The following is a 22725-nucleotide window of genomic DNA, read 5'->3' on the forward strand; positions in this document are numbered from 1 at the left end:
ACCCAAACATTTTGCTTCAAATTTGAGAGCAACATTCCGCTTAGCCATTTATGATTTTCATACCATATTGTTTTAAACGATCTCGAAAATGGTCGATTGTCTTTTGTCTTATCTGTGGATAAAATCGTTAAATTTGGTAAAGGCCGGCCCATTGAAATAATTTCTGACCTTTCTTGATTTTGGCACCTTGAATAAGGCGTCTCGATCAAACTGCATATTACATCGTTTAAAATATTCATATTCGATGACTAAAGTTTTTCCACCAATAAAACTAACACACCTACGTTTCAACAACGTCAAATATTACTTATTTTATTTTTGTATCAAATAATAATTTACTCTTCGAATAAATTGATAAGTTAACAATTAACCTCGCTTTAAATTTTTAATTATCTATAAATTCTAATAACACTTCTATCTATATCTATAAAATATAATGGACGACTGACAAATAACTATTCACAGATTTATTTGTCGTTAGTGAATTATTACTAAATTAATATAAAATTAAAATGCCCTTCAATAGACCGATCTCAAATTTACCTGTTTATTATTCAGTTTTCATAAACAAATTTAATTTGTCCTACCTAGTTTTATTCAATACTTAACCTACTAATAACAGCCAAAATCAAAAAACAAAATTATTTAAAACAGTTTCACAAGACACAAGAGAAGCAACTGATAAAATTTTGGAGGTGCGGCTATAAGACTCTGTGCCTATGCGCCCTTTCAAAATCGTAGAATACGCGAGACCTGCAGCAGGCCTGCTCGCGTAAACAGAGAGAGATCGCAGGTCAATTCGGTGTTGGCGTCGTTCTCTATTTCAGGCTACGTTTTCAAGTGCCTGACCCAGGAAGAATATAGAATCTTATACAGTACTACTGATACTACAAGGAGCGTACAATAATTATAACTACGGAGAAAATTTTTTGGATATTTTTACAAATAATTTGGATAATTTTTGCTATTTTATTGTAGGTATTGTGTCAAAATTTATAAATTACAATTTTGAAATAAGTAATTTATATTAATAATTTATATTATTGTACTACATTTGAAGAGGGTAGGCGGCGCCTACCTTGCCTACCCCGACGGGCCGCCCCTGCTTATAACTTTATTATTTATACTTCGATTTTCAAAATGCTTGCATCAGTTTGTAGGTACATGTATTGATATCGTTTGTTATTATTCCTGGAACAAAAAATTTTGCTTAGATAGTATTATACGGGGCTGAATGAAAGCGTTGTATTTTGTCCTAACTTTAAAAAATTCTGTGGAAAAATTGAAGAACCGATTTTGTTTCATAATTATTTCATATTGTCCCGGAGGGATCACTAATATTTTATTTCTGGAATTATCCAAATATCTCTTTTCTTGTAAAAGCTGAGCAATTTTTTGTAAATAAAAACAATGATTGACTCATAAAAATATATATCTTAAATAGAGGTTGGATTGATAAGATTAGAATGACCCGCATGTAGCCCAGATCTCAATCCTATCGAGCGTTTATGGGATTAATTGAAAATAGCTATTCGCCATCATCCTAGGGTTCCAGAACATTTGGTACAGTTATGACTCTGGTAAAGGAATATCGGGCTATTCCCCAGGCAAGGATAACACATCTTTATTCGATGCTAAACAGATCGCCCGCAGTCGTTGCTGTAAGAGGTGGGCATACCCGCTATTTAATTGTTTTGTTGTTAATTTTGTTTCGTTTTGCTAATTTTAGGGCGTTTGATATTTTTAATTAAATAAACCTTCAAAGCAGTGTTTTTACTTACAACTTTTACAAGAAGAGATATTCGGATAATTCAAAAAAAATCTTAGGGATGCCTCCGAGATAATACGAAACAAAATCGGCCCTTCAATTTTTCCAAGAATTTTTTAAATTTTGGAGAAAAACAACGCTTCCATTCGCCCCCGTATAATGCCACATAAGCAAAAAATTTTTGTTACCGGGATAATAACAAACGGTATCAATACATGTACCTACAAAACTGATGCAAGAATCTTGAAAATCGGAGTACCAATAATAAAGTTATAAATTGTCAATCTTTATTAAAAATTTTTAGTGGCGGAATGTTTTGCCGGCGATTGTATAAATTACGAGCGTTTCTCTATGTGCAGCTCTTTATAAATAGTCTTCCCATCTTCTTTCCTTGATAGTGCTTTTTAAAAATATTATAATTTTCCAGGATTTACATTTTCTTATTTGTTCTATTTATAGTTCAGTGCTGTTTACAATTGTCTGTTATTGTATTTTGCTCTCCTTCGTTTTACTTCTCTCTTTTTCCTTTGTACATTTTATATCATATCTTCTGGGGCTTCCGATACTCATCCTACTTCTGTAGCAGATTTTCTTCTCAAAAATAAAAACAAAGTTTCAAATAAGTCTTTATTATAAAGGTTACTTAGTAACTTAAGAAATGTATAAAACAATACTTTCCAAATATCCGATACACATATAAAATAAAAGAACTTCATAAATAATACCGATTTGTAAATAAACACAGAGATAAATCCTTAACACAAAATATATATTCTTCTAATCTAGGGTCATTAATATCTCTGCTAGTATGTAAAACATAATTTTTTAGACACAACGGTTATTGTAGAATGATTGATCTGAAGACACAAGAAGTAATAAGAAAGTACCTACTTAACATGAATGTCCGAGTTATAAAATATGCAAGCAATAATGCACACCATAATTGAATACTACTGATTAATATCATATGAAATTTAAACAAAAATTACAGCATGCTCAATAGCACAGTAAGAGTAATAAAGGACTGCTCTCTTTAGCTCTATAACCTCTTGATTTTGTGCTGCCCAATCCAATGAAAGGGTAGTATCATTGACATCGCAGGGAGAATATCGAGTGACAACAGAAACAATAAAGAATGGAGACAAGGAATTAATAAATAACATACAGATCCTATGTAATCTATGAGTAGTGTAAATAAACAAGAAATACCTGAAAATTAACTGACATTGATAACTACCAGACTACAGACCCATTAACAGAATGCAAAGAAAACTAGATTTCTATCAACCTTGAGAAGAGGCTGAATTTCACTCAGGGTTTAGTACAATTGACCACCGGCAATGTCTCAAGATCTTAATTGAAAAAATGATTGAATATAACAGACCCTTGGTGTCCAGACCCTTGGTGTCGGTCATTAGCACATGGGTTCTCTTCGGCACTCTCATCTCTGCCGTTTCCAGTAGTCTTTGTGTTGTATCTGTGTCGGATCTAGTTTCTGATGCATAGTTATGTCATTATTGGTCTTACACTGGCTTTATAAATTCTTGTCTTCATCTCAGTGTTAATACGTCAGTTTTGCCATATAGTGATATTAAGGAATCCTACCAGTCTATTTGCTTTTTGGACTTGATCTCTTACTTCTTTGTCAACATCTCCATAGCTGGACAGTTTAAAGGTATTTTATTTTCATTACTTGTTCAATACTGATGCAATCAAATTCTATTTTACATCTGATTGGTTCTTAGCTGAATACTAATATTTTAGTTTTCTGAGTGATGAGATTGTCATATTAAATTCTTTTGCGCTTATGTTAGATCTGTGGACTAATCTTTGCATACTATCTTCATCTTGTTCTCTCAACATTGCATCGTCTGAAAATTTTTACTTCCTTGTTTCCTATTCTGTATCCTCCCCATTTGTTGACACTTTTTGTGATTCCATCCATGCTTAAATTAAAGAGCATAGTCCCCTGTCTCATTCCGCTGTCTATGTCTATAGGTTGTGTAACTAGTATTTTGAATATTTCAGTACTCCACCTGCAGTTTTGTCAATTGGATCGAGTAGCTTGACATAAATGTTACCAGTCCCAAGCCCGAATAAAGGAGGAGGGATCTACTGCCAGGTTAGCACCATATTGATATATTTAAAACCACACAGTTCATAGAAACAGAATTAGGCCTCGGAACAGGAATGATTTCTTACATTAGGAGTAGAAAAACTCGTTAATGCATTACGCATACCACAAATATAACTGACGATATCATAATACATACCTATATTATTAAAAATGAAACAAATTTAAGTACATTTTCGAACATTCTTAGAATCGTTACGCCTTTTCTACATGTTTATGTACACTTCAAACAATTCTACAATAGCCGTTCGGACTAATACCTCAATAATTGATTAAATAGATTGTTTTCAACAATTGTTACAACTTTTTTTAGTTTATGTGCAGATATATTCTAATTTTTTTTACAAGTTTTTGCCTGAAGAACTAGAAATTATCGATTATTGTAGGACGTTTATATAGCAACGTCTTAACAAGATAGCTCATACTTTATTTGTAAGTTCAGTATTTGGATTACCATCGAAATATTTATATCTGGTGTATCAGTAGTAAATAATTGATTTCAATAAATTAATTTTAAGTAAAAGAAGTATGTGGTACAAAAAATTGATTGGTGACGATTTTCGGGTTATGATGGCTATCAGCAAAGACAATTTTTCAATTTAATATCGCTGTATGGCCAAATTTCAGAAAAAAACATAAATGCGCACAAATATATAGCAAAATATTCCAAATATAAAGAAGGATTCTACACAAATTCTGAAACATAATAAGTTTATTTCTTGTTGTTGTTATATACATCCAATTACTAGAAGAAAAATACATCGATCCTACACAAAACCTGCCAGACACTGTTTACCAGATACGAGACTTTCCACACTGTTACCTTTATATCTACATCATTACTGAAGCATCTCCTGAACAATGCCCCATAAGTTGATGAATTTCAGTTGGAATATAGAAATAGTTATGAAAATATACAAGTACTATTCAGTATTCCATTGTAAATTTAGAGAACTAAGAATGTAAATATGGAATATTTATCTGCTTTCCAGATGACCAAAATGCCTTCGACAAAAAAACACCACAAACTGATTGATATTCTCACAAAAGTGATTTAAAAATGGTCATGGAATTCTTGAAACTCTATTCAGTGTCCAAATGTTAATAATTCAGGGAGCTTTGCCGTCTTTGTCTGCTTTCTAGATTACGAAAATGCCTTCAACAAACAAACCACGCAAATACAATACATAAGCAAATACCTACATTAAGAACAATAAGAGTCAAAAGAAAAAGCAAGTACAGAGTGGTGTATACAAATGGACATGTGGTAACTGTCCAAAAACTAACATCGGTCAAACTGGCAGAACCTTTACAAACGTATAGCAGAACACAGAAGGGCTTTCAACGATAGAAAAACAGATTCTATGTACGCATTTCACCTTCTAGATTATAATCATTATTTTAATAAATAGTTTCAAATTTTTCAAAGGCACTCTACCGAAACAGCTGTATTGAAAACAAAAGTTTTTCAATGTTTTGTTATTAGAAATAATATTTTCATTACAATTTCTCTTAATTTCTAAACAAGATATACCATTATCTTTTTACTCAGCTAAATACTTGTATGGTATTCCAAATATGAGATGTTATTCCATTATTTAAACGCTGGATTAATTCCAGTAACTCTTTGTAACTAGGCCAGTGCATTTACAAAAATCAAACAAAAAAAAAGTTTAAAAAATAATGAAATATTTGACAAATGGTTAGAATTTGGTATATAACGTACTTTCCTACCTTATTCTTATGGGATCCTATTATTTTTTGTCTGTTTATTTATCTCAAGTTAAAGTTGTAATGTAATCAAATGAACTTGCAATAAAGTCGTCCCAGGAACGCAACTCAAAACTATCGACAATATGATTTTAAAGTCTAGTACATACCTTTAAAATGTGTATTATGGGTCTGAATGTCATTATCGATGAGACAGATAAATAAACAAACGTATTTTCAACTGAAAGTGAGGCAAATTTCCATTAAAAATAGTAAATAAGACAAAAACGCTACAAGAAAATAACATCGGAACCATATCAATGTTTCATGCTCAAATGTTTCCAAAAAAATGTAAAAAATGCTTAAAAGCGAGCTAAGGTGCTTAAATGAAGCTGAGACTGACTTAGGGATATCAAAATCAGAAGACGGCAACAGGTCGCCAAAACCCGAACAAAATGGCGACGAATCTTAAGAGCACGAGGATCAACAAAATATTGTTAAGCCAAAGATGATGATGAAAAAGAGCTACTGAAATAAAGAGGTTCTAAGAAAATATAAGAAACTTAATGATTAGAGAAGAAGTTGAAGAAGTAACGTATGCCATCAAAAGTACCAAAGATGGTAAAACAGTAGGCCCTGATCATTTTCATTCCGAATTCTTAAAACTTATGGACTATGACGGCATAAAATGGTTGACAAATGTATTTAACAGTATATATGACACAGGCATAATTCCCCAAAAATGGCTAGAATCAACTTTTATAAATCTTCCAAAAAAACCCAATGCGAGAGTGCGAAGACTATAGAATTATAGCCATTTATTTATAACATTTCTAAAGGTCATTCACAAACGAATATATACGAAGTGCAAGGAACAACTAACAAGAAAACAATTCGGATTTCGTGATGCTCTGGGAACACGGGAGGCCCTTTTTGATGTGCAAGTGCTATTTCAGCGATGCAGGTATGTAAATTGTGATATATACGTATGCTTTATAGATTACCAGAAAGCATTTAACAGAGCAAAACATGACAAATTAATAACTCTAATGCAAGAAATATGAAATGACAACAAAGATCTAAGAATTATCAGAAACATTTATTACAATAAAACGGCCAAAATCAAAATAGGAGACCAGTTAACTGATAAAATTGCAATATAACGAGGAGTACGACAGGGCTGTATTTTACCTCCATTACTAGTCAATATTTACTCTGAATGGGTATTTAAGGAAGGTTTAGACGGTTGTGCGAAAGGAGTATTAATAAACGGTAAATGGTTGAATAACATTAAATATCCAGATGACACCATAGTTTTTGCCGATAACCTGAATGATTTACAGATATTAACAAATCGTATAACAGAAGTCAGCAACAGATACGGACTAGCTCTTAACATAAAAAAGACCAAATTTATGACAATTAGTAAAAAACCAATACTAAACGCTCAACTTACAATCAACCAACAGAATATCGAAAGAGTTGAGCAATATACATATCTGGGTACGAATTTAAATAGCCAATGGGACCAACCAACAGAAATTAAACAGCGAATAATAAAAGCGAAAGCAGCATACGTTAGAATAAGACCCATTTTCAACAGTCGAGACATATCACTAAAAACAAAATACCGTCTGTTGAAATGCTACATATTCACAGTTCTGCTCTACGGAATGGAAGCGTGAACACTAACGGTTGCATCTATGAGTCGACTCGAAGCTTTCGAAATGTGGTGTTATAGGCGCTTACGTATATCCTGGGTTGACCGAATTACTAATGTGAAAGTCCTGCGTAGAATGGGGAAAGAGTGTGAAATTCTCATAACCATCAAAACAAAAAAATTTGAATATCTAGGACATGTAATGAGACATCAAGAACGTTACGGCCTTCTCAAACTGATTCTCCAAGGGAAGGTAAATGGTAAAAGAGGACCGGGAAGACGACGCATTTCCTGGCTTCAAAATTTACGAAAGTGGTATAACACGACTACCACTGAACTGTTCCGCGCTTCGGTAAACAAAGTCAAGATAGCCATGATGATCGCCAACATCCGGAACGGATAGGCACTTTAAGAAGAAGAAGAATGATTAGAGAGACGTATCTAGATCAATCTGGCCCAAAACCAAGGTGCGAAATTCTTTATGTAACGAAAATAGCTGAAAGATCTATTCAGGTGGCATGCAAGAACATTAGTACTAACTTTCAGAGTTCCAGTCTCACATACATCGACAGTAAATTAGTTGGCAACCTTTGTAGAACAGACGTAAAAAGAAGAAAGGAGATAAAAGTAGTAATGTCAATATACCTACACTTTTGACTCCTTAATCACTCCTACTGATGACGATGGTCATGCTTAGAAAACACTTTCTTTGGTGCTTCTCACCGCTTTTTCGACTATTTCTTGTTATTGTATAGATCCTTTGGAGGCTTTGGTGATGCTTTCCAAACGCTTTTGTCGTTTTTTCAACGCAGATGTGCCTCCAATAAGTTAGTCACAAGTCAAGTAACGAAAAAGTCTCAAAAGCGTAGTAAAAATATTTAAAAGGCATCAAAACGTGAAGCTATGAATCTTCACAGTCCTGAAAATTGCGTCAAGAGTGTCAAAAATGTTCAAATGCGTCATTTTGAGGCTTTTTGAGGATTTTGCAAAGCTTTTATCGTTTTTTCAACCGCAGATGTATCTTCACCAAGTTAGTGGCATGTCAAGTATCTCAAACGCTTTAAAAGGGTTGTAAAATGTTTACAAAGCGTAAAAACATTTAAGAAGCTTTAAAAGCGTCAAAAGCACCAAGAAAGTATCTGTTGTAGCTGCCATTTCGTGGGATTAGTCATCAAGGTTAGTAGGAATGGTCTACTGATTAAAGTGTGCTGAAGTCTATCTACTAACAAATCAAATACAACTCAGTCAAAGATTTGTTGCCAATAACAGTAGTAGAAAGTATTAAACTCTTCATAATATTTCCTAAACTTTTTTCAGTTTTGATATCACATTGCACTGATAAATTTCGCTATTTGAACGGTATGTGCCTAAGCAATTTATAAAAATTATCTAATAAATCTCTTCTATCTTCTTTTTTACAAAATAAACATGCTAGTCGTAACTTTCCACATTCAAATTTACTCAACGAAATTAACTTTATGTTTTTTACGAAAATCGTTCCGGGCGAATATATTATATTAAGCTAAATAGAAATACTCAACATCATCAGATACATCAACCATATACACAGGAATATAAAATATTATATCAAAAACATTTATATTCGGCAAAAAATGTTTAATGGCAAACAATATCCTTAACTGAGTGCTACTATGTTTAACCAAGGAGTATAAGACACACTTACACCGTTCACTACGCATGACGCCATTTAGCGTCTGTTACAAGGTGCGCAGACCGCCATTTTGCGTAAGAGCTCCGTTTTAATTTACTTAACCAGTATTCAGTACGTATTGAGTGTGAATTTAGGTGGTGTTATACGCAGAAAATAGGTTATTCCTTAATAAAAAAGTGTCCCTCGATTCAGATGATGTCGAAATATAAACAAGAAAAAAAGACAATTTATGTTTTATTTCGATTCAGAGGCAAGGCATAATCTGCAGACAGCGCTGTTTCTTGTATCACCGTCGTCAGTACAGATGCCTACCCGCCTCTGAATCAACACAAAACAGAATTACCTATTTAAGGGGAATTTCAAAGATAAATCGAAACCTCCTTTGAAGACACTCCAACGACATCTATTAAAGAAAATAGAAAGTGGGAAGGTCTCAGATACAGAATACAGTATTATTAAAAATAATATACTGGGTGTCCCCGAAAATAGTGAGTTCCTTAAAGGTATAGGTAGAAGGCGCAATGTAGAGCAAAAAAGTCTTATAACATTTTTTTCTAAATTGATCCGTTTGACCAAAAAACGAAAATACATTTTGATATGCAAATTGAAGTCTGGCAACAACGCGCAACTCAAAAATTTAAAGATTAAAAAAGTAGGTTTGTAGGTCAGTTGCATCTGGTAGGTAAAATAATGTAAATATCAACCAAACCCATATCCATTATTTTGCAGGTAGGTACCTACGGTGTCAACAACCCCAAAAATCACACCTCAAAGTAAATAAACAAGGGGTTATTAGGTTAAATTTCCACAGTCACAGCAATTTCTTCTAGGCTACGTTGCTATGTCATTCAAATTTATGAAAATAAAAATTCACTTATATGGAGAACAATGTAATTTTTTTCTCGGAAACGGTTAACTTAGAAAAAAAATGTTATAGGACTTTTTTGTTCTAAATTGTGTATTATATCCATACCTTAAAGGAACGCACTATTTTCGGGGACACCCTGTATACTAATTTAAATCTAGAATCCTTCCTTAATTAGAACCATTCTTTGTTAACATCCTGCATCTCTGCCTTCTACAATTTACCAGGCAAAGAGTCGACGAAATAAAAAACGAAAAGGAATAAACAAAAAAGGTTTGCAACCCGGACGGGCGACAGAGGCGCCGATAATCAAATTGTCTGGGCAAATCAAGCATTTTTTTTTTATTTCTTTAGTAAGTAGTTTTTGGAATCACTTGAAATCTGTACAGAATGGATCCAGATAAATTATGAACAAATAAACATAACATTCGTTATGCTGACGATACAGTCATTATCGCTGAAAGTGAAAAAGACCTGCAGACGCTTCTAAACACAATTTGTGATACTGGGGAACAGTTTGGTTTAACAATAAACATAAAGTAAACAAAAACCATGATTATCAGTAAGAGGGGTAAAGTCATAACAAGGATCGAAATAAAAAACGAAGATCTTGAACGAGTGGACAAAATAAAATACTCAGGAGTCTGGATTACGGAGGGGTCCGGACAAAAATTCCCCAGAAACTATCCCTGGACAAATAATCCCCGGACAAAAAATCCCCACAAAATATACCGGACGAATAATCCCCGCAAATTTTTTTGGACAAAATATCCCCACAAAAAATCCCCAAGAAATATTTGTGACGAATAGTTCTGTAAGTTTTCCCGTGAATGCATTGACTCAAATGTTTTTCAAGCTCAGTGCATGACAGTTATAAACTGAGGGATATTAGACAGAAGTTCAGCCACAATTTTCTGAGTTCTTCCCTTTGCAATACTGGAAGGTTAGAGGAGGTACTTACAATTTGTGAAAAAATCCACGGGTTTCCTGTGAAATTTTCCTCTGAAAATTAGATTTGAAATAGTGAAAACGTTGAATTATCCACGTCCGTCTGTCTGTCCGTCTGTCCGCACATTTGCGTCGATTGCATTCACGGGAAAACTTAGATAACTATTCGGCACAAATATTTCTTGGAGATTTTTTGTGGGGATATTTTGTCCAAAAAAACTTGTGGGGATTATTTGTCCGGGATTTTGGTCCTAGGATTATTTGTGGGGATTTGTCTGTGGATTTTTTGTCCAGGGATAATTTGTGGGGATTTTTGTCCGGGGATTATTTGTCCTAGCTTCGGGGTAAAGTCGTAATAAGGATTAAAATAAAAAATGAAGATATTGAACGAGAGGACAAAATAAAATACTCAGGAGTCTGGATTAGGGAAGATCTAAAACCGAAATCAGAAATTCGATCAAGAATAGAGCAATCAAGAGCAGCGTTTTTGAAAATGAGGATAAAATCTGAGTAACCAAAGACTTAATCTGCAAATCCAATATGGGATGGTAAAATGTTATATCCGCTCTATTTTTCTTTATGGTGCCGAAGATTGAACTATTAATGTTGACTTAATGAGAAAGCTGGAAGCTTTTAAGATGTGGCATTTTGGGAGAATTTTGAAAATACCATGGACCGAAATTACGAACGAAATGTTGTTGCACAGAATGGGAAGAGACAGAGAACGGTTGGCCACCCTTAAAAGGAGAAAAACAGAGTTGTTCCAGCTGTTCATGAAGGGTAAAATAGAAGGAAAGGGGGGTCATTGTAGACGACAAATATCCTGAGTGAAAAACATTCGCGACTGGACCGGGTTAAACACACAGACGATTTTAAGAAAAACAGAAGATAAAGACGAATTTGCAAAGATTATAGCCAACCTTCATTAGTGGAGTCTTAGGTCTCTTCAGTATGTACTGATATTTCATATGTAATTAATTGGCTTAAATATACAATAAAAATACTAAACTTGTAACGGTCCGAAAGTCATTATTATTTTTGCTTCACCCTGTATACTTAAGATCATGTTTGTGTTTCAGTGTATTACGTAATTCGTTTCTCACAATATTGGATTGATCTTGTGTTCTCATGGATATTCATATCTCTTTTATCTGAGGGACCTCGATATGTTTCGTACCGCCAAAAGAATCGGGACTCGTAAATCTTTTACTAATGTATTTTTGGCGACTGTGAAACTGGAAAATGTTTATCTTATAGAGATTAAGTGGCTCTGAGTTGTTTATATAATATATTTGTTGGTATCTAGTGGGCCAACTGTGCGAAAAGCTAAATCAGCGAAAAACGTGAGAAGGTATTTAGCTGAGATATAGTTATCAGGATTTCGTTTGGTTTAATCCTATTTGCGAGAGAAAGAGTTACTGCCTTTGAAGGCGTGGTTGAAATTTGCTTATATCTTTTCTATTCGTTTACCGAATGACATTAGTTTTCTTTTGTCGAAAAGTTCTTCGTTTTTTTTAATAAGTTTAATCAATAATAATAGTATACAAGTATTGCATACAATACACAAAAAATGGAATTTCATCTCTAATATTATGAATAGCTGTACTTTATCTGTCAAAATAAGTGTCGTTATGTGCCGTGACAACAAATGTGCCGTAACATCAGGACAATGTTTAACACCTTAACTGCCGCATGGATGGACTATGGATCACCCACAGATAAAGAACACAACAAGGTACTTGCGCTATTTTTAATTGTTGAACTCTTACGTTTTCTCGCCAATTAGTAAAATGATTAAAGACTTTTTTTAACAACTTTGCTAAATATTTGTTTCAATAAAGTAAGAATTGTGTTTAATTATTAGATTTTCTTTACCAATCTATATCCTTCTTATAAAGTAACCACGCATGAAAGTAGCCTACGGTAAGTACAGATATTTCAAGTAACCGGCATTCTTAGTTTTATATTTTTTTTACAAGTAAGCATATATTATATCTTTTTTTTTAATTGTGGCGGCCCTCGAGCATTTGATTTTCAATTTTATTTAACATCTATTAAGAATCCACACCCCTTGGTCTCTGGAGACTTATGAGCTATCGAGGTACATCAAAAAGTTAAGTAGCACCAAGTATATTTTTATATTTTGTTTAATTTGGCATTTAACGTGTTAATAATATGGTGTTATACAAATAGAGCTCATTCTTGTGACTGCTACAAAATGGCGCCCTGGTGCCCATTCGCTAGTACTACAAACTCCACTATAGGATTGAATAAAATGCAATAACGACTTAAAACTCATAAAATGTTTATGTCTGTGTCATATAGCCAATTTTTAAGGATATTGTTTGTGATAAAGTACATATTTAAAAATGCTGCCGACTAAAGCGTAATACATAAATCCAACAATACTAAACAATTTAGCTTTTTTTAAACAATACAATTAACAATCAGTAATTTTCTAATCCACCATTTCCCTAGTAAATAGAAAAAGTTATCCATACGCATATACATATCAAAACACATATACAGATATAAATTCAAACGAGACAAAAAATTATTTTCATTCCAATCCAAAGCATTTTTTTTACTTCTCAGTCTTTATTAAGTTAAATCTATTTTCTATTTATAAAGTGTTACGAATCAGTATCTCTAAGGCCTTTCAATTTCCCAGATATTGTTAATTGTATATTTTTAAACTCAGTGTATTTGACAGTACATTTAGAATAGTTCCATAAAATCACATTTAGTAAATCGTTATATGATTTAACTCTTGATATAATCCGCATATTAACCATGTGATAAAGGAAATCTATGGTACCTACTTACAATTTGGGTAACGATGAACAATATCAACTGGATCAGACTCATTACCCAATTAACAAAGGAAATAATAATTTTCACATATCAGTAAAAAGAAGGCGCCAAAATGTGTCTTTAAAATACATCTTATGGAAAATAAATACAAAATTTACATGAACAGATTTGTCTCCAAATTACAATCATTTCATATCGTTGGGCCAACTTTGAATTTTCATTAATAACGGCGTAAATTGTGATTAACGTTTATGGAAATCACATTTTTAAAGTCTATAAAAGTGTCATTCATAAATGAAGGGTTAGGGGGAAGAATGATGAATGTCTATCTGCAAATATCTGTAAAATGAGAAACAAAGTTACATATTAATTGTTTTTACCCCTTGCGTCCAATCTTGTGACGTGATTTTAAGACGATCATCATCTTTATTTCCCCTTGTCCATTCACAGGTTGATAGTACTGTTTCTAAGCTAACATATTGCACAAAAATCTCAAAATAACCAAAAATTTACATTCATCGTTTTTCCCTCTGAACTCTGACCCATCAAATACTATTTGTTTATAGTCGTTACTGAAAACAACTTAACCCAGCGTGAGCTAAGCTGATTAGAGGAACTATATAATTTGGTGCGACTGACCAAATTATACCTACTTTATTATCTATAAGATAAGAGTAAGGCTCTGCCTTAATAACAACAGAAAGATTTAGGAACTGTTGATTCACAAAATCTCTTTTCTCTCTAACTCACGTACATACCCTTTTGGCGCAATTATATGAAATGATTGTAATTTCTAGACGAATCTACTCGTATAAATTTTATTGCATTTGAGTGACATTATATTTTCCATAAGATGTGTGCGGTGTCCGACAAACATGAAAGGGAATAATAAACGCGGCAAAGACTCACGAAGAGTTGCAGCGCTATTGATGATGTGTGCGGTCTCCTTTGAATAGAGCTCCGCGCAAGACAGGTTGGTTGGAGTTCTTATCTTTGACACGAAATGTCCCAATGGCTTGTACGAAAGGTTTTATGAATACAGGATGTAACAAAAATACAGGTCATAAATTAAATCTCATATTCTGGGACCAAAAATAGTTCGATTGAACCTAATTTACCTTAGTACAAATGTGCACACAAAAAAAGTTACAGCCCTTTGAAGTTACAAAAGGAAAATCGATTTTTTCCAATATATCGAAAACTATTAGAGATTTTGTATTGAAAATGAACATGTGGCATTCTTATGGCAGTACTATCTTAAGAAAACATAGTGAAATCTGGACACCCCTTAAAAATTTTATGGTGGGTTTTGTTCCTTTAAGCCCCCCCAAACTTTTGTGTACGTTCCAATGTAATTATTATTGTAGTACCATTAGTTAAACATAATGTTTTAAAAACTTTTTTGCCTCTTAGTATTTTTTCGAAAAGTCAGTTTTTATCGAGATATTTTGAATATTTGTCAAATCCACCACATATTTGTATATGGTTAAGTACGATTATGGAGACTATGATTTACATTTTTAGGTATATTTTGAACCATATTAAAAAAAAACACATCTCGATAAAAGGTGCCTTATCGAAAAAATACAAACAGGCAAAATTTTTGAAGATATTCTTCTTTAGGCGCGATTCGATTGAGGGTAAAATTGTACATAAATCTGCGCGCCTGTGCACACAGACAGTATGTAGTTCCTTGCTAATCTTTCAATATAGGTATTTATGTATCTGTATCCGTGCAAATAAGTCATTAAAACAATATTTTAGTGTTTTTAGTAAATGTATTATTTATTATAATTCTTGTGTTTTTGGATTCGTGTTTCTCTGTAGTAAAATAATAAAATATTATGTATTTGTCGCCGTGTTGTGTAATTATATCCGAAGCTTACATGTCAACTAGAAGGACCTCGCTGGTGTAGTTGGTAGGGCGTTAGCTCCGAGATTGGAATGACGCGGGTTCAAATCCTGGGCGATTCATATTTTTTTTTATTTTTGGTTGTTTTAATAAAAAATTTTTGAAAGTGGTAGATAAGAAAGTTAGTTTAATTTTTAAATAAAATACAAATAACCTGTTAAGTATATTTACTTCGTTGAAATTACCTATATAATAGAAGAATATCTTCTTACGTGCGTACAAAGTACACACACACATTCTTTTTTTTTTTTTAAACACTGTGGTTAACTAATGGTACCGCAGTAATAGTTTAATTGGAACGTACACAAACATTTGGGGGTTTAAAGGCACAAAACCCCCATAAATTTTTTATGTAAACATTAAAAAAGAAGCCGCATCTGGATAAAAACTGACATACCGAAGAAATACTAAGAGGCAAAAAAGTTTTGAAAATATTGACTAATGGTACCACAATAATAATTTAATTGGCACGTACACAAAAGTTTGAGGAGGTTTAAGTGAACAAAGCCCCATAACATTTTTAGGGGGTGCACAAATTTCACTATGATTTTTCTTTATGATGCTCCTGCCATAAGAATGCCACATGTTTATTTTCAGTAAAAAATCTCTAATAGTTTTCGATATATTCGAGAAAATCAATTTTCATTTTTTAACTTCAAAGGGCAGTGACTTTTTTTATGTGCTTGTACTAAGGTAAGTTAGGTTCATTCGAACTATTTTTGGTCCCAAAATAGGTAGTTTAATTTATGACCTGTATTATTGTTACGCCCTGTATATCGCACAATAGAGTATTTATTTGGCACCATTCATAGGAGAATAACTGTATATATGAACAGTGAATACCATGTTAAAAGATATCCTAAGTATTCAAATCTTACGACGTATCAATACCCATAGAAATACCCATATCATACTGTTGTATGGTGTTAAGTCGTGGACTCTTACAGACACTACCAGACTCTTACACGTTACTATTCAGGACGTCTTATTAAAAACACAAAAAGAAAAAGAGCTGTTAAAAATCGAATACCTCGGTCACATCATGAGAAACAGCGAAAAATATGGATTGCTGCAACTAATTTCATAGGGAAAAGTAGAACGAAAACGAGTACGACGGCGAAGGATTTCGTGGTTGAATAATCTATGTACATGGTTCAACACAACAACCACAAACTTTTTGAGAGCAGAAGTGTGCAAAGGACATATTGCCATGAATATCGCTAACATCCGAAACAGAAAGGGACTACAAGAAAAATACCAATAGTTTGTAGAATCCCTTAACATAGTACAACGCATATACAGGGTGTTTCATTATTAATTGTCCATATAGTAACTGGAGAAACCTTAGCACGAAATACGAAGATTTAACCTAAAACACTTTAATAAAATGTGGTTCCTTACTGAGTTACAGGGTGTTTTATCTAAAAATTTAAAAATTATTTTTGCTCAGCATTTTAAAACTATTTAACGTATACTTTTCATACTTGGCAGAAAGTGCGACTACTATACATCCTACTAAATTATGATAAACGAACGTTTCTAGCTACTACCAGAGGCGTACGACAGGGGATAGTGAATGGTTGACCCTTCTCAAATTCTACGCCACTGGAAGAATTACTATTTTAGTGCCATTTTTAGATTCTACAATACTTTCTACGTAAATAATATACTCTTCATTGGTAATGATTAAGTCATTAGTTTTTGAGATATTTAAAGTTAAATATGAAACGGCACAGTTATTTTGATTAATTTATGATATGATTCATATGATTAAAATTTAAAAATTATTTGTACCCAGTACTTTAAAACTACTTGGCGTATTCTTATCATACTTGAAAGAAAGTGTAGGTACGGTACACCCTACGAAATTAAGATAAATAAACGTTTCTAGCTACCACCAGAGGCGTACGATAGGGAATAGTAATTAGTTTACCCTTCCCAAATTCTACGCCACTGACTAAATTGCTATTTTAGTGTAATTTTTTGATTTTCCAATACTTTTTACGTAAATAATGTACTGTTCATTCGTAACGATAAAATGATTAGTTCTCAAGATATTTGAAATTGAAAATGAAGCGACACAATACATTATTCAAAATAACCGTGCCGTTTCATTTTTAACTTCAAATATCTCGAAAACTAATTACTTTATCGTTACGAATGAACAGTATATTATTTTCATAGAAGATATTGGAGAATTCAAAAATTGAACTAAAATAGCAATTTCACCAGACGCGTAGAATTTGGAAAGGGTCAACCATTCACTTTCCCCCGTCGTACGCCTCTGGTAACAGCCAGAAACGTTTGTTTAACATAATTTAGTAGTTTGTATAGTACCTATAGTTTCTGCCAAGTATGAAAAGGATATGCCGAATAGTTTTAAAATGCTGAGCAAAAATAGTTTTTAAATTTTTAGATAAAACACCCTGTATCTCAGTAAGGAACCACATTTTATTTAAGTGTTTTAAGTTAAATCTTCGTATTTTGTGCTAAGGTTTCTCCAGTTAGTATATGGACAATTATTAATGAAACACCCTGTATAAGTCAATGATGATTCAAAGAAACAAAATTAAACTTTGTTTATTGTATTCAAGAGATTTGAAAAATTCTGACTGAAATATGAAAAATTAGCAGAAACAAACAATATGAAGACGCTGCAAATGAGGCTTAATCCACTTTGAAAGACTACAATTCGTGCATAACACTTAATAATTAGTGAAAAAAATACATTATGTATGATACATTATCATTGTAGGTATCAACACAATAATAATAATTAATAACAAAATTTAGAAAAATTCTGAAACTATTCTAAACGTAAGCTTTTGTAATTTTTTATCAAAATTGCTAAATAGCTTGTGTTAAATCGTAAATTCATCAAAAACGGTATTGCTGAAGTTTCATTAATCGATAGGACTTAGTTTCGTCAATTCCTTTCCCTTTCGAGTTTTCTGGTATACAATGAATAGGCCAAATGTAGCAAAATATCAAACAGGGTGGATGAAAAATGTGTATCTTGTAAACATTTAAAAGTTGTATAATTTAGAAATTATGCAATTTTGATGATCTTAAAACATTTAGATGCAACTGTAGTATATATCTTCAAACACTAGCTCCAGTTATATACAGTCGGAAAAATGAAAGAATACCCATGAACGATCACATCAATGACTTATTTTGTATTTGCTATCTTTGTCTATAACAAAAGTTTGTTATTGATAGAAAAAGACAGCAAATACAAAATAAGTGATTGATGTGATCGTAATGAGGTACTTACCAATAGTTATTAGGTTAGGTTAATCAAATCTGTAGTGATATTAAAAAAATTACCGTTGCACGTTACATACAGTGAATGAAGATATGAATGTAGACCTTATGACGTCTTTCAAAGCCCTAATAGTTTGCATGCAAATATTGTTGACAATTATTTATATGGGAAATAGGCCACAATTAAAATGAAAAATATAATTTTATTAACGTTTCGACGCCCAAATCGGGTGCCGTTGTCAAAATACAAAATATTACTAAAATAAACAAAAGTGTTGTTGCTAAGCAAAAAAATTCTTCTAATAATTTATTTAATCTCACTCATTTATATTGGCAATTCAGACATATATTATACATTTTAAAGTAGAAGACTTTAAAATGATATTGCCAATATTTATGAGTTGCGTCCCTGGGACGACTTACTGAAAGATAGTTCATTCGATTACATGAAATCAATCCCAACTCAAGAATATCCGTCACAAAAAAATTATAGTCTTGACTTGGGGTTGATTTCATGTAATCGAATGAACTATCTTTCAGTAAGTCGTCCCAGGAACGCAACTCATAAATATTGGCAATATCATTTTAAAGTTTTCTACTTTAAAATGTATAATATATGTCTGAATTGCCAATATAAATGAGTGAGATTAAATAAATTATTAGAAGAATTTTTTGTTTAGCAACAACACTTTTGTTTATTTTAGTAATATTTTGTATTTTGACAACGGCACCCGATTTGGGCGTCGAAACGTTAATAAAATTATTTTTTTCATTTTAATTGTGGCTTATTTCCCATATAAATAATTAATCATAAAAATGCCACAAGGAAATAGCTTCAAAACAACATTGTTGACAAACTAAAAATTTTTACGTTTTTGAAAAAAGAATTATTTTTAACTACAAAAAGGTAGGTAGTTGCAGAATGGTATCAATGGATTGGTAATTTATCTTTGGGTACGTCGAATCATCAGATTCTTAAGTGTTTCTGGGTCAATTCACTGGAAAATTGTTTTGCCTTCATATAAACTGAGTTAAAAACCTCGACCAACAGAAAGAAAGAAGAATAGTTAATGATTCTGACATAGTTCACACACTACCTTTTAATTCAATATTTCGCAGGAAAAATAAATAGTATCACCAAGTATCTCAATAACTAATAACTCCTAGAGAGAAAATGAAACATATTTTTTAATAAACATGCCGAATACTGTTTCGTAAATCCTGTAAAATGAGATAACACATTTCTTGCCCACCCTGTATGTGCGCCTGATTTTAACGATATTTAGGACAATACATATAAATCTGACAATTTTATCTATTTCTTGAAGTGCCCTCTCAATGAACGTTGGCTACTATTTTATCAGCTGGATTACTAATAATTAAAACAGACTTGAACAAAAGTTCGATTTTTCAAAACGCTTAGGAAAAACCCATTTTTTCTTTACGGGGAAACTTTTTTAACTTTCTTTGGTTAAATTTGTTGTGTTAGTTTTCTTTTGAGTGGTGTTTAGAAGCCATAATTAATATAATTAAGTCTCTAAAAACTAAAGCACCGTCAAAATTGAAATCAAAAGCTATTAAATTGACTTCTGAAATCGGCATTCTAGAACCAAAGAAAAAACCACTGAGAATGTAAGTCTGCCAATATCTGCCTACGAATATGTTGGAAAAGAAGGACTTTTAGCTGATAAACTATCTTTTTTTTGAAAAATGTTGAAGGATATACTGACAAGGGCCAAAATAAAACTCAAAAACACAAATCTGGAAGTCAGTTATTTATTTTTAAGAAATAACTATATACTTATACTTTTCATGTTGTTGTCAGTTTTATATGTAAATCCCCGATTGCTTTTCTAAATAGGAGAAATATTTAATTTTTATAACTCTCCCGGAACTGAATCTATGAGTAACGTGTTGTAAAGTTTGCATTTAAAGTGCTCAATATAGAATCATTCATTGTTTAATTAAACCATACACTCTAAGTCCATTCAATACTGAGTATTCTCTTATTTTATGGATTTTAAACAAGTTTTTCACAAAATTCAAATAACAAATATATATAAAACATATTTAACAGGTTGACTGCCGGCATCTTTGCATTGCCAAAGAGTTATTTGAGTACCATCGATGGTACTCAGTCCAGAAGATAAATTTAAATATTGAAGGCTAAATTTGGTACTCGGTATAAATTACAAAACTTCATTCCTTGTACCCCAGCAGTCACTCGGCTTGTATATTTGGGCATACCATACCAACATAGGTACTCAGGTTAAAAATGGTGTGAAATACATACTTAAAAAGAGATTAACTAACCCCCAAAAGTTTCTTACAAAAGCCAACATTAAAATAATAAATAAAAATAGTCATAGCCTCAGGGGTCAACACGCTCTGGAGGAGCTAGAGTATAAATTGCACGTAACTGTGTAAAGTTTGTTTAGCAGTAAATGGTTGACTTCAATGGTCAATTCTTGTACGGGTACTTCAATAGTATAAAAGGCCCGGTTTCAGGTAAAATTTAAATATGTTTGAATGTTTGTTTTTCTATAAACTTGGCATTTAAAATAGATTTAATTTATTTTAAAACTCATTTGAAAACATTAAGTTCGGGTATATAAGGCAAAGCAATATATTTTACATCCGTTTTCTTTTGTTTTTGTCGTCGTAATTATTGTAAATTTTGTGGATCCTTTGCTTTATTATAGGAGTACCGTCTAGTCAGTGTTAATTGTCAGGAGACCAACTCTGTCTAGCTCGTTTGCTAAGCGCTCCGGACCGGTCTTAACAATGGGCCAAGTCAGATAAATTTAATATTTACGACCGCACTAATTGAAGTCAACCATTTACTGCTAAACAAACTATACCATATTTGGTACTCATGGCAGTCAATATGTTTTAAGGTAAACTGACTTCAAGCTTAAATAAACGGGTAACTTGTTGTGGAAGAGGCCAATATCAGTGGGAGATACAGAACATCCAACAGGGCGAAGCAATCAATCAGTTTAATTTTTTTCTGTCACAATGGATGAGTAACTAAAAACTTTCGGAAACCCAAGAAATATAAAATTAGCGGTAAAAATATAACCATTTTTTATTATGTAACAAGGGATAATAAACTAAAAGGGCTAGTATGGAATATTGTATCTTGTTTAATAACCCTTCATTGCGTTTTTGTCTACAAAGTTTTTAGTTGCCGCTCTCCCAATCGAAGATTGGATATCATCATCACTATCTTTACTCTATCTACCGCTGCTCTAAAGAGTCTATGAAACTGCATTTAAACTAGTCCCTTATATTTTTCAACCATGACAGTCTCCTCCTTCCTATACTCTGTTCTTCTCTATCTTTCCCTGTAGTATCAGTCTCAGGATTTCATATCGCTGTCCCCTCATTACGTGTCCCTAATATTGTAACTTTCTTATTTTTACTGCGTTTATTATTTCGTATTCTTTGCCCATTTCTCGCAATACTTCCGTGTTCATTTTCTTCAATGTCCATGCTATTCTAAGCATCCTTCTGTAACATCATATTTCAAATGACTAGATTATTTATGTGTTCTTGCTTCAATGTCCAGCTTTAAAGTCCATATTGCAGTGTAACGTTACAAACGTCACATCTTTGCTATTTTATTTTGAAATAATTATTTTATTCTATCTTCTTTATTAATTATTTAATAATAATATTCTTCTATTTGTTTTACCTGTTTTCCCCGTTAAAAATTGGTTGACGCCCTGCTTCTTTATTTATAGGCATAACTCAACATTCTTGTTCTATCTCAGCATAGAACATTCTTATTCAATCGTTCTGTGGTTCATGACAGTGATGTCGCACTGTCGTTTCTCGTTTCAAATTTTAAGCCCCCACTTACGAAGTCTGTCATTGTCAAGTGAAACCCTTCCTCTTTGTCAAAATGAAGAATATTTTTTCTTTTAATTTTAAAATCTACCTAAGGCAATTGTCTGGCCTCATAGCGACATT

The sequence above is a fragment of the Diabrotica virgifera genome, chromosome 3 (assembly GCF_917563875.1).
Source record: "Diabrotica virgifera virgifera chromosome 3, PGI_DIABVI_V3a".
Classification (NCBI taxonomy): domain Eukaryota; kingdom Metazoa; phylum Arthropoda; class Insecta; order Coleoptera; family Chrysomelidae; genus Diabrotica; species Diabrotica virgifera.